At 39.1% G+C, this 14,659-nt stretch overlaps 1 protein-coding gene across 18 annotated transcripts in view; it reads left to right on the top strand.

Moving 5' to 3' along the window:
* ZBTB20 (zinc finger and BTB domain containing 20) overlaps positions 1-14,659 on the top strand; it is a 501,814-nt gene that overhangs the window by 189,072 nt on the left and 298,083 nt on the right. The gene's annotated exons all lie outside the window — the stretch shown is intronic.

Genomic DNA, 14,659 nt, shown 5'->3' with positions numbered 1-14,659 from the left:
TGTATAGGTGGTTAAGAATACCTTGTCTTAAAATATGACTCTTACTCACATCTTAATCATCAAATAAAACTGTATCACTGCCATTTTTTACCAAACCTACAGAATGCTGTCCCTCATTTCTTCTCCCCACTTTATTATGTGCATTAAAATTAATGGCTAAAACAATCTCACTTCTTACAAGTCAATGAAAACAGCACGTATTCCTGAAGAGCAGACATGTTCCCTTGATTTTACAGGGGGTTTATTTTGATTGTACTGACCGTGTTCAGGAGTAGAGAACAAGCTGAACACTTGATTGATGGGGGCATATGTGTGTTGGAGACACAGATCTGGAAAGGCACACGGAGAGTGTCACAGAACCCAGATCAGATCCTTCAGAAAAAATGGCCAAGTTCCCCATAAAGAATAATGGTGATTTAATTTTTAACACAGGGGTAACTTCTCATTAATAGGTATCAAATTAAAACGGACTTATCTTTTTAAACATGGACAGTTTTTAGTCCTCATAGTTTATTGTACCATAATTGTGGATATTCTGTTTATTCAGTATTATGCTAACTATTTCTCTAATTATATTATATTTATTATTATAAAGGCCTTTCTTATTATTATTGCAATAATTAGTCTTTTTTTAACTGATAAAATCTTGGCCCATCTGGGGTTTTGGGTACAAAGTACTACAAGTTTATTATATATCATGTGAATGAAAAGTAAAAATCCTTTTATTGGTTTTAGTGTTCTGCCTTTTAATGACTGTCCCCTCTTTTCTTGGGAAGACAGATTTATTTTCTCTGTGCAGTTATATTTATATCACTTCCAGTACATTCAGTCTTTGTTTTCTTTGTCATTTTGACGCTTTCTAAACTTTTCTCATATGAAAAGCTCCTGAGGGTTTTAATGAGTCTCTTACTTTCTGAACCCTTTTTGTTTCTCCTCTATCCTGCTTGAGACAGGGTGATCAGCACTGACTGTGAAACCCAAAGCAATGGCATGACAGCAGCTTATAAAACCACATTATGGGAGTCACAAAGTGTTTCCTTTGGACGTCCTGTTGTTCAGTGTGAGGCCCAGAGCAGCCCCACTAAATCCCTCCATTTCCTTTGCTGTGTTGGCTTCTGTGGACTTATTGAGCTACCGGAGATGGAAGCAGTGCAAATTATTTCTTTATTTCTGCTAATAGAAAGGCTAGCTACAGAATCCTGTAGAAAGTGAGGGTTTTTGAAGTCAAGAGAGGTATCTATGGAGCAGTATCCTTGTACCTTGTGTGCAGCAAACTGGAAGGATTCCATAAGATAGAGATGGCTGACATGGAAAGGAAGTACAGCTTGTTCTGTGGCTTCTAGACCATCTGCAAGTGACTTGCAAGAGATGAGAGGGTGCCAAATAAAAGCACAATTGTGATATAATGGAGGTATGAATCAGTCATTGGTCTACTCTTACTGGAAAAACATGCAAAGCCTAGGACTGTTCCTTGGGTAGTTCTAGGATACTTCATTCCTTTGAAACATGCTTTTCAAGCCCTAACTCCAGACCAGCAGTTGCTTAAAAGTGTCTGTAAAAAAAAAAGCTTTTTTCCGTTTAGCTTGTCAAATCTTACCTTTTTTTTTTCTCCAGATATATAGAAGCATATTATAGAAATATGTAATACAAAGTCCCTGGGTCACAGTAGGGCATATCAAGCTGACTTTTGCTGGAAGCAAGTGAGTTTTATTCCTGCTTGTCTCCTCTCAGTTCACCCCCCCTTCTCTCATCTTTTACCTCCTCTTTTTGCCTCTCCCTGCCTTCCACCAGAAATTTTCTTCTTTTTTCCTTAGTTAAAATTCTACCTGGCATGGTATATTTTTCTAGTGTAAATGATCACTTTCAGCATTGAGGTAATAAAACATATTTTATGCCTTCTTGGTTGCCCAAGAGAGAACAAATAGATTTTGAAAAGCAGATGGTTGACTAGAGAGCCCTAAGGTATCACAGAGCTAACAGGTGCAGCTCCTTATTCAGACTCTGCAAAGCAAAAAAATCCTGTTTCCCAGACAAACTAGGAAAAAAAAGCAGGAAAGCCAGCAGAAAGATGGACTTTAGAGTCCAAATACATATATATTTTTAATCATGTTTATGGTAGGTTAAACAAGCACAGTGCTGGACGTAGCCATCCCTTATGAAGAACAAGGCAAGCTTCACAGCTAAAGCAGAGTGCTGGAAGGTAGAGACCTGCACTGAATTCCATCATGGCCATTGATGAGCTGAGCCATTTGCAAAACTCTTTTCATATCTGTTTCCCACACAAAAGCAGGACAGTATCAGAGAAATAGCTAATGTATCCTTCTAACAGATCGTTGTGAACCCTGTATGGGAAAGGCTAAGGAAAGAAAAGTGTATCCCAGTTTTGAAATGCTAGATACTGAGTCAACTCAGTGCATGTTTCTGAAATACAGAGAGTAAATTGTTGAATACCTCAAGAAAAACAACGCATGTAGATCATTAACAAAGGAAGAAAAATCATATCATCACCATTACCTGTTTCTAGTCACATCTGTGGTATTTTACACATTTAATGTGGAGTAGACAAAGTATCTAGTCTGCCTTCCAGCGGTGAAGGAGCTATGTCTGCACTTTTTCACTTCTTCTGCAGCTATTGATAACTTGAGATGTAATTTATACTGGATTTTGCTCACACTACCATAAATCCTAATTCAGGATGAAAATGAGAATATCAATGCTTCATTATTAATAACTTCATTAGGCCCTGATTTGTGATCTTAAGCTTGAGCCATCCAGCTGAAAAATCCCTGGGGTGTACTTACTGAATCCATGCTGGGAGCCCTTCATTGCTGTGGGTGCTCTTAAGCACATTTGGTTTTGATATAGCAGAGGACTATGAAACGGTGTCTAGAGGTCTGAAGAGTTATCCTTGCAGAAGCAAGTAACTTATGCCAATCAACAAAATAAGGGGTTTTGCATTGCTAGAGGTGGAAAAAACGGAGACACCAACTTCTTGCCTTCTAATTTGAGTACTGGAGTAGTGGTCTTCTATTTCAGAGCAAAATAAAGGAAAAGGAAATCAGGAGGATACCTAATGGGAATTTTAGCTAGTAGCAAGAAACAAGGAAAGGGGATATAATGAGCATGGCTCTGTTTGCCCAAGCATTAAATATTAACATTTTTAAAATCTGGATTATAAGGAAAGTGTTTCAGTGCATTTAGTCCAATTAGAAAACAGATCCATAACCATAATCACATATTAAAATTAATAAATACAGTAATAAGAAATTAATATAAATCAATAAACTTACGTAAAAGTTTTTCTGGGAGTTATGGAATCTGGTGCATCACGCTCTCAAGTTTTCCGTAAAAACATTTTTCCGTTAGTCATCAGGTTGGAGCAAAGTTTATAAAAATTGGAAAAACAAGACATAAGAGCTAAAACACATTTTGAAAAGTTAAAATGAAGAGATGAATAGAATGGAAAACTTTTTGAGGAGTTGGGAGAAAAGAAGGTAATAGGGAGATGTTTTTCTGCTTTTGTTTAAAAGATTGGGTCTTGCTGGAGAATTAAGTTGTAAGAATACTGTAGCCAACTGTGAATATCTGTGATACTCCTAGAGGAAAGATTGCTTTCCTGCTCCTGTTTTCAGGCAAATTGCCTTAGTTGTCCTGGTCTTTCTGTTCCACATAATTATCAGCTGAGTTGAAGGAGATCTCCCTACAGCTGTGAGTAGTAATGAGGCTTTAACATTTCTTTGCACATCACTACTGGGAGTGACCTCTCTCCCTAGAAGGCTCACCTTTTCATTATAAAGGTGTTACTTCTTTTCTGCATGTTTAAGGCATCACTCAGGTGATATAATCCCTTCCCTCTGCAGATGTAGAAAATGCAAACAAACAGAAGTTCCAGAGAGCTTCTTTAACCTTGGATGTGAAAGGTGATCAGGGATGGAGGTCTTGGATTATTGGGGCAAGAATTTTGAAGGAGAGCAAAATAATGGATACAATTAGGATTGTACTTAGCATATTGCATAAATGATGCAGAAAAGCAGAGAAATGCCACAAACATTTCCACACAGGGAAATGTCAGAGATAGGATGACAGCAGCCATTCAAATGCCACTCTGATGACATCTGAAATGTAAATAAATATAAGGCAGTGATGGTGTCCTTTTGTGAAGGTATTCGTTCTTTCTGTGATGATCTTCCCCCTCACTCCAGTTCACCTACTCTCCTGTGATGCAGAAGGGATGTGACATCACAAAATTCCAAGAAGAATAGAAATCGGACAAAATGGATGCTTCTACAAAGGGCAGATTATCCTATCTTTTTAGAAATAAAGGAAGTTGCGGTGTGAGTCAGTCCTAGAAAATTATGTTAGCAGTGAGATATATAAAAGGTGCAGAACTACAGAAGCTCAAGTCTTGTGGAGAGATGATACTGCATGGCAGATCTGCCTGGGATTTATGTGCTGGCAGGAGGACAGGTGTTGGGGGTAGGAAGGCTTTTTATGGTCAATGAGAGTAGCTCAAAGCAGCACTGTTTTTTTGTGTGTGAATGATAGACAGTAGTGAAACAGAGCACTGCAGAATCCTAAGGCAAGGGATGGTGAGTGGGTAAATCATAGGGGGAATTTATACTCTATGCAGCTATGGCTCAGATGATTTGGCTATGCTTTTTCTCACAATTTTCCCAATTTATTTTGTATTATGTATCATGCCTGTAATTGTTTTCTCTTGTTTCTCTCCTGACATGTTTAATCCCACAACACAGTCTAGTCTTGATGTTTTCCTTCTCCTTCAAAGAGTCCCAAGAGAGAGAAGCAAGGAAGGTAGATGTATTTGACTTTGGAAAATGATTTGATGCCACTTGCAAAGGAAATAAAATATATCACAGGGGTCTGCTGTGGGGTGTGGAGTGAAAATATTGCTTGTTTGTGACAAAGGATTGCCTTGAAGATTGCTTCAGCTTGATCAGTCTGAAACCTATGTCTCACTGTTTCCATTACAAAGACTTTAATGTTCCTGTTTCTTTTGGAAAAGGACTTCATCTATTTTGAAATAAATCCAAGGCTCCCCAAATGTACTGTTTGCTTTCAGGCCCAGCACACAAGAGCTGTGCATCAGGGTCACATTGCAGAGGAGTCAGGAGAATATTCATTCTTTGGGTCATGAGCCAGGTTAGCCAAGGAGTCTGCATGGGACCAGCCCCATGGCAGCAGAGGACTGCAAGGACTTGGAATGTGGGGACATTAGGGCAGCACAGCTCTCCTGCAGCACAGGGCCATGGCTCCTCCCCAGCCCAGGGACGCCAGGGACCCTGCACAGGTGGTGCAGTGCTGCACTGGGGGTCTCCAGGGCTGTGGTAGGATGAGGGGATCTCAATGTGACCGAGTGAAACCCAATGGATCTTTATATCCCTTGGGGCTTATCTGGTTTGCATGTAGAAGGCAGGACTTAAGGACTGGTGTTATGCATGAGGGCAGAGTAATATTTGTGTGATGCTCTCTTGCTTTCAGATCTGTAACTCAGTGCTAATCATTCCTTCAGTGGATCTCAGGCTGGATATGTTCACTGGAGTTGATCATTACAGAGGCTTAGTACATTAATTCAAGTTCTCAGCAAACAGTGGCTCAATATCCTCCCCAAACTCCCATTGGCTTCCTATCCTGAAGGCATAGCTTTCTGACATGTTTTTTTCTTTCCCTAATCCTGAGATATCCCTAATCTCTTCTATCTTCAATCCTCATTTTTCTAGTTAGCAGCAGAGTACTATTTCAGTGCATACCTGTGGAGCTTTTTCCCAACTTATCATTTTTATATTATTAGTTTCACCTAGTGTTAAAATACTTCAACAGTTCTAATGTGTAGAAAGAAAGAAAGTAAATTTACCCTCTGAAAGGGGCAATACATCCTTTAAATTTGTGGTAGGCATCTCTGGTGGTGTATCCCTGGTGATATGTTGTAAGTCCAAGTGTTTTTATTTTTTGTTTTTTTCTTTAGTGTGTTTCTGTATTTGCATCAACCGCTGATGTTTTTACATTAGATTTAGAAATCTTACAAAGTTTTCATTTTTAGTTTCTATTTTTCTAATTCAGCTTTTAAAAGACATTCTAAAAAAACTCATGTAAGATGAGCTCAAGCAAGCTGCTGCTAGCTGGAAATTTCTTTGTACTTTAAGTGGGCTTTGTATTTCTCATGGGCTAGGTATTGTGGCCTGAAAAAACTTGTTTTACCAATCCATGAATCCAGAAAAATACAAGCAAATGTGACAATGGTGTCTGCGCTCCTAAGTTACTGATATAAGAAGATGCCTCATTTCTAGGAGACCACCCTCCTCCTCCTTTGTCAGCTTAAACTGTCTCATTTTAACCAAGTTTGGTAGAAATGCCCAATTCCTGCTGTCGTTTTTAAAACCAGAAATGAGGCAGAGGCCGAAATTACTGCTGCCTTCAAGAGAGGCTGCAGAGAGACTCCAGAGCCCAGTGTGAGGCTGGTCCTACCAGCTGGGCCAGCATCTTCCCAGATGGGTCTGGTGCTTCCTCCTCCCGAGCACCTGCCGGGTGCCAGCCCTTCAGTGTGGAAGAGGCAGCTGGAGGAGCTGTGAGTGCTGGCCAAGGTGAAGAGTGAAAGAGCATGGGAGGAAGAAGTGGGAGAGTGTCAGAATCTGAGGTATTGATGATTCCGAGATTGTAGAAAGTCTCTGTCTTTCTGCCCCACTGCCAAAGAAGAAGCCATAATTCGTCTGTGCTGGTTTTCAAGGTTGTTTATTCTTGCTTATCTCTAACATGTTCTGCTGCCCTGCCGCAGGTCTGTCCTGCAGGGCAGCGTGTGGGGCTCTGCCCTCAGTGGGATGTTACAAACATTATATACCAGAAACTACCTGTGCTATATTTACAATAATGTGCCAATATCTGTCACCTACGTTGAACAGTGTGTCCCCAGCCTAAACCAATAGAAAAATGCCAACACTACAGTGAAACATGGAGGGAGGGCATGAAGAAGGAGGAAAAGGACAAGACACACCCAATTTCCTCCATCTTGTCCCCTTTGGACCCCTAATCTAGAATCCTAAAATTTGACTTTTGCACCCGTGCCACACTTAATTATTACTTATATGAAACACTCAGAGCTTGTAATTCATCCTGTAAGATTGAAAACTCTTTTCCATGGACAGGGATCAGAGACAGTGTCTCTGGGGGCTCTGTACAGGGGTGTTCCTGACCCCCTGCCAGGGTCCCAGGCCTTCCAGGGCAGCCAGAGGGAAGCTCTGGATTCCCACAGGAGAGGGCAGTCATAACTGGGAAGACTAGGGATATCATGGCCAGAACATCACAGAGGAAGAGAACCCAAATCTAAAGGAAACCAAGCCTCACTGATGCTGTTAGGTGTCGGATGATTGGCTTAATTCACATAAGCTCTTGCCTGTCACCATCTGCAGAGCTACTTCAACAATGAAACTCCTTTTTGAGATTAAAGAGGAATTGGAGGGAAAAAGGCACAAGCTCTGGTCTTCAGATAATACACATGGTCTTGACAAACTGATTGTAATGTCTGTGTCTCGAATTCTTTATCTCTGAGTGAAGAATTAAAATACGTGTGCTTCAGAGGGGAGCTGTGATACTTCATCCATTTGGAAATTATTTTTCTCCTTTAGGAGACAGATGCTTTACCTTTTCCATGAAAAGTTGTAAATGTTTCAGAAACAATTAATGAAGCTTCCTGACATCCTCTTGGGTGAGGAAATATGATTGCTGTGGGAAAACTGAGGCAAAAATCTGTCATGTGAATATTTTATTTTAATAGTTAATGAATAGGGAAAAAAGAAAGTATTACTGTAAAACACATGAGCAGGATTGTGGAAAACTTTGGCAGAGAAAGGTTCTGAGACAAATTTCATCTTGATTGGCATCTCTTGAAGGTCAAAGCATCTACTCAATGTATAAGGCAGAATTAAATTTGTCTAATGTTGTAAATATAATCAGGATACTTACCTCTTAGTATACTTAATTTCAAAATGTACATGCTGCATAAGGCAGGCTTGTAGAGAAGTAAATACTTTGAAAATATAAACTTCCTTTGGTTTCATGACAGAAGTAGTGCCATTACTTTTTACATGAAAGCCACCAGTCTCTTCAGTCAATGGCAAAAGAACTTCAGCAAAATGCACCCAACCATCTCAAGGCATTGCCGTTTGTGTAGAAATTAACAATTTCTGTTTAAGGATTTGGAGATTGAGACACAGAAATGTAGCAGGCCACACAGCAAATAAAATGGCAATTGAGGAAGAAAAAAAGCCAGATGCCCCAACCTTTTCCTTTCAGAATCAGAAGATCCATACTCCTTGGAAGCACATATATGTCCATAGACTTCAAGCTGACTTTTTGCTTTCAGCCTCTGTGTAGCCTCAGATGATCCAATTGTTTTGATTCTTTCATCCCAAGATCCAATCAGTAATCCTACATAGTCTCCCTTCTTTACCATGACGAGCCTCCCTTTTTTTTTTTTTTTAATCTCTAGTAGATTTTAGACTGAACACATGAAGCAACAGTCTGAGCTGCATTCACTACATGTTACTAGCAGATTGTAATCATATGAATATATGTGTACCAGTATGTATTGAATAGGTGATGATAATATCTGTGGCAATCCCTTTCTCCTCTTAAACAATTTGGCTTTTGTATCAGTTCAGTTTGTAACTAAATCTGTTAGTCAAGCATGATCTAAATCAAGGAAAAAGTAAAAGATTCAGCTGATAGAAAATGAAAAATTTATATTTTGGTGAGATTTATGGTGAGAAAAGACAACCACCCATAAGCATTGGATGCATACTGACTCTCAATGATTATTTTAGATTTCTATTTGTTTGGATAGTTTTGCTTTTTTTTATTTTTTTAGGGTAAGCTTCTCAAGAGTCAGGAATTACTTTATATTTATAGAAGTCAGTGAGTGGTTTACCGTGCACTTTAGATGAAACAGACCAGTACTCCACATTGTGAAAATCTCACCACTAAATAAAGCCAGGTTCATATGAAAAAAAAACTGAACTAGTAAAAAAACCCAAAAACCTGACAACAACTGAATAACTGATACACACCTTTGCTTTTGTGTTCCTGAATAAGATACAAAAATTCATTGAACAGAAACAGGCATTATTTCATACCCAGTGAGAGCTGATGCTTTCCAGCATACTAGCCTTATTTAAAAACTGCCTGGGTTTTAATAGTCTTGCAGCCCACCTCATCTGCACACTCAGAGGATTTTCCTCTGGTCTTTTGAAGTCCACAAAGTTGTTGGGAATACTAGACAAGAACACTCTTCTCTTTCTGCTTGCTTATGCAATTCCAAACTGCTAACAAAAAGAAATATAACTGATTCTGTGAGGTTTTTCTGGGAGAGGAAGGTTGATGAGGGGAGCACTTGACTTCTGAGATCAGAAATTGCAGACTAATTACCCAGCAGCGTAAGAAGTTTTGGGCTGCTCAGTTGCTCTCCTTGGATAAGGGCAACTCTCCAGGACAGTATTCTCCAGTTCTTGTGTTGTCTAGTTGCCACATGTGCCTGAGCCCTGATTATGCAGTGGAGTTAGTTATGATAACTGAGATTTATGCTGATTTCACTGGATTTCTGTTGTTCAAAGTGCCTGTTGTTTCCTCTGGCGCTCAGAATCTGAATGGTTCATTAGGTGGTAGAGAGGGGAAATGCACTGGTGGTGTTCATGACAAATATGTAAACTGACCACTTCTATTATGGCCACACTGGAGTCTGGATTCTCTAATAACTGTATCAAAAGAAGTCATAAGATGAGGAGATCTGGTTACCAACTGGTCTTTAAGAATAAGAAATTGGCATTTGTATTCTTTGTCCCTGAGCTGTAAATCAGGAGGGACAATCCTCACTTTGAATGCCATGCTTATTCTCAGCATGATGTGTATGGTGAAGGAGGCATTGAAAGAAAGTGTTAAGGCTAGGATAACATCAAAGAAAATGCCTCCGTTTTTATTCTCCATTCTATAGTGGATAAATTAAAACAGAATGAAATACCAGAAAACTTGAAAATAAAAGCAAATGTGTGTGTGTGGACTATGACAGTTTATTCTGAAAATCTAAATTCTTCCTCCTTCCAAGCCATTGTTCTAGTGGCATAATTCTCTAACAACCTAATCCTCTACCTCGTTTTATTTGATGTGTCTCCTCAAATTCATTGGCCAGCCTATATGGTGGCTTTGAGATTTTTGATGTCGTCTCGCTTGGTTGGCTTTCAGAGCTACACCGGGTAACTCTGCTGATCTTACATTCTGCTTGGAACAGGATGTAAAGGGATGTCACTTTATTGCACCAACAGTCTCAGCAGGCATTGAAATAAAAAGTTCAAACATACCCCCACTCACAACACGTGGTGGTGACCATAGAAAAATGGGAAGTAGGAGCTTTTCAGGAAGAAGGAGTCTTAAATAGACAATCTCAGTCTGCACTCTCCTTTGAATTAGAAATCACATGTCATGGTAGCCTTTTTATATTTAAAAATAAAAAGTGTCTAGTCCCTTTCCCCCCACCCCTATGCTTTGTGCTTTATTTTATTTTGCAATAATTAAACCCTGTATGGCAGTATCCTTCTAGCAGGCAAACATTGCTGCAGAATACAGTCCCAAGTTCCACCAAAGCCTTCCCGCAGTCCAGACAGGGCTGCCTCCTGCCTCAGGACACACCAAGGCAGTCACCACAGTGAATTCCATTCAGCTGGAACTAGGAGACACTTTTAACATTCAACAAAAATAAATCCAGAGAGAAGCTAAATGAGTTCTCTAGTAGAAGTTGAGGTAAAATATGTGTGCATGAAAGGGCTGTAAGAGTCAAATCCTAAGTGTGTAACATAGGAGCCAATTGTAATCAACAGCTTGCTTCTCACATGTTCAGTGAGGAAGCATTTAATTGTTTTCCCAGCTTTATGAGGGAAGGTGCCTGGTGATGCATTTCCCCCAAGTATTCTGCCACAAGGGGTTTCCCATGTGTTATGTGGCAAGGAGGGCTGAAGCAGGCATTGTGCCACTGAATTCCTCTCTGTCTTGGGTGAGTTAGTGATTCTGTTTGGGGTTTGTGAGCTGAAAAGAGTAGGAAGGTTTTTGCCATAAACAACTGGTGAGAATTGTTGATACGTTAGGGGACAAAGAACATTGATCTTAGTAATACATTTGTCTGAATAAGCACATCAGTACTTGGCACATTGTTATTAACACCTTTGTGCACTCCTGTTCTTCATCAAAGACAGTGTGCATGCATACAAATAAATCTACATTTTCTACTTTTATGTCAGTGCATGACTGTGAGGACAGAGGAGAGACATCCAGCTGTACAAATATAGTAAATATGTCCTCCATTATTTGTGGCAAAATTAGTTTTTTTGACCCTACTGATTAGAACAAGACACATAGTTATTACTGAGGATATCAGCTGTAGGAAAGAAACACTGTCTCATCTTTATACCACATATCCCATTCTTTTGTCAGCTTACATTATAAATAAATAACAAAGCAATTTGACACATGCCCATTGATTAAAAATAAAAGTTGTCAGAGTGAGAGGAGAAAGACAAAAATATGAATTATTAATAACAATATTAAGCAATGCAAAAAAGATGCTTAACATGCAGTAAAGTCCCTGAAAAGTCACTTAGTGAAGGGGAAAGAAAGGACAGCAGTGAAGACCTTCCCTCTACTATTACTTTGTATTTTCTTTGCTGCTTTGACCCTTAGAGGTCAGGGTGACATGTAAAAGAGAAGGATGATTCTGTTAATTGTGTAATCTTGCTTACTTCATCTCTGGTATTTCCTACATGTGCTGCATGAAAACACAGAAGTATCACATAAGGAATGGAGTTAAAGTGGTTGTGTGGTGTCATGATTTGGTTTGGCCATTTTGTATTACTGAACAATCTTCCTGGCAGTGGGTTTGAATGACCAATTGACAGCCCTGGCACAACATTTGGAGAAGTGAAAGTAATTTATACTCTTTCTAAATTTTGTTTATCACATATACCTGTGATTTAATACACATATATTAAGGTATACAAAAATTCTAGTAATAGTTTGTGTTCTGTACTTTGTAATGCTCCAAAGGATAAAACATAAACAGTACCCTAGTAGCTGGCTTAATTATGCATTTCTTTTCCCACCTTCTGTCGCTTATTTTGGTTGCAACTATTTAAATGCTTTCATTTATCAGACCAGTTTGAATGGCTGTTGGGTATATTGACCATCCTGGCAATACTTAAGTTTCCATCTGTGAAGATCAGATTTCTTTTTTCACTGAAGAGGAAAGGAAGAAAAATACACTGTTGAAGAGAAAAAGAGACAATTGCAAAATTTCCACAAAAGCTGAAGGAAACTCCTTGGTAACAATCCTGTTTGCTGAAGAATGCTCTTGCCCTAAAGCAGGTACAGAGTGTGCTATCGCAGCAGAATAGCTAATCAGAAAGTTTTCCTGGTAGCACCAGAAGTCCACCATGGCTGAAGTCATGCTGTCTCTAGAGGGATATTTTATATTAGACTTCGTCATGACCAGTCTGAGCATTGTATTATTTGTAGCTGGGGAGATGACATCATCTTAAAAAAAAAAAAAAAAAAAAAAAAAAAAAAAAACCCAAACCTGCATGAGCTATAAGGCTCCTACCCTGTGCTTATGATGTTAATATTTTGAATTAACAAACTGTTAATGAATTCACAACATGGTCTCCCAATTATTGTGTGTTAATTCTGGAAAGCTTCTTTTTATGCATCTTTGGTTCACATAAGAGCTAAGCACTTGTAGGTTCTATGGATTTCATAAAATTCCAGAAGTACTCAGATCTTCTGAAAGCCAGGGTCAAAGGATCTTCTCACTGGCATTTAGTTAACCAGTGGTGCAGACACCTCCATCCTCATTTGGGCTCCCTTTGCAGTCAGCTGAAGAATATTAGGCACTTAGAGGTGTTATTTAGCCTGTCACAAAGAAAGGCATCTAGAATACTTCCTCATAAGAGATCACTTCTGTTCATGGGTCATAAAGTCTGGATGAAGACCGTAAGCAGTTCCAAAGTTATCTGAAATTCTTCTATGCATGTTGTCAGAAGCTTGATAACCAAAATGAAGGAGTTGCCCTAATGCTGTTAGTCTTTGGTTTTCTGTTCCTGTTTGCAGGTTATGAGAAGATGGACTTCTCTGGGTACGGAATTGTAATGATGCATGTTAGGACCTAAATGTTTTTCATTTACATTTTATGAGCTCTTTTCAGTTCCCACATACATAATGTGTAAAGATTAGCACAGAGTGGATATGTCTCAGCATGAGTACCTTACACTATTCCTGAATTTGGCTGTATATTCAATGATTGGTCTTAAATATTAATTGATGTAGCCTGACTCCCCTTAGTACTTCTAATCTGCTGTATCTAATCCCCAAGGTTTTGATGAACATTAATTTGTGCATTAAAAGACTGACTTTAAGTTAATTTCCTTGGTTTGGAAAAGCCACACATACCAATATTTGCTTGGGAGGACTCAAGTACAGACCAAACCAAGTGGAAGGAAATAGCTCCTGAGACAGGACTGAGATGATAGAGTGGGAAACAGCTGCCCTTTGTAACATACCCAGAACTATAAGCTAAAGTCAGAGAAAAAAAAAACATGTAAAGAGATGCTAGCATATTATGCTACTCTATGTTGGAAACTGCAAGGAAATCTTTTAAACAGTCAATTTTTTTTTTTCCTTCGAAAAGGAGATTCTTAAAAAAGTGAGTAGGCTTTAAAATTCAGCAAGGCAGGTTAAGGCAATCTTTGATAAAGAATTTAAAAAATCTGGGAGAAAGCACTTTCATAATACTATTATGGTACTTTTCATCAGCCTTACTGCACCCATGTGCAGTATTTCAGCTCTGTAAACTGAAGCTTATTTATGCTAAATGATTTGCCCAATATCTTATCATGGGAAAGTGGCAGGCCAGAAATGGAACCCATGAGTCCTAATTTGATTTCTTGTTGAATTCAGAGACAGTATAATGCCCCTGAAAGAAAAACACTCAAGAATTCAACAGGAGCCCTCTGCTTGAGGAGTCTCCCATTTCAATAAGCGTGTGGTTATAGCATGTCTGTGCTCCACTGACCGAGGTCCCCGAGGCTGCTTCCCATCCAAACCCATGTCTCCTCTGTGGGTGCCCATTGCTCTGCTGAGTGCTTCAGTGCTCTAAACCAAAAGTCTTGTTCTTAATGGCCATCGTGGGGAAAATACAGCCATGGAAATGTGCCACCACTGCCAATGAAAAAATCAAGCACAGGTGAAATAAAAAGAAGCTGTAGAGTCATAAGAATATAGGCTGCAGTTTGAATGCTTCTACCAATGTAGGGCTTCTTATTTCAGAGTAGTGAAGATGAGACAGCAGATGATATTATTTATCTTCAAATCCCTGTCTAATCATACTTACCAACTCTGTGAAATCTTGAATAAATATGAATAAGTCTCCGTGTTTTTAAATTCATATTTTGAAATTTGACAGTGCATTGTGTGAGCTTTACAGGGAGGTATTTCTGGTTTTTGAGAGAAGCCTCTTCATGTCGTCTTGTCTTCTTCGTAGCTTTCACAGTGTGTGAAGAAGGAAGGTAAGAATTAGGGCAAATAATAACTTCTTCCTGCAGCATCTGGGCAAACA

This window comes from Taeniopygia guttata, chromosome 1 (genome assembly GCF_048771995.1).
Source record: "Taeniopygia guttata chromosome 1, bTaeGut7.mat, whole genome shotgun sequence".
Classification (NCBI taxonomy): domain Eukaryota; kingdom Metazoa; phylum Chordata; class Aves; order Passeriformes; family Estrildidae; genus Taeniopygia; species Taeniopygia guttata.
The sequence above is the reverse complement of the archived record's forward strand: the minus strand, read 5'-3'. Positions and strand labels throughout refer to the sequence as shown.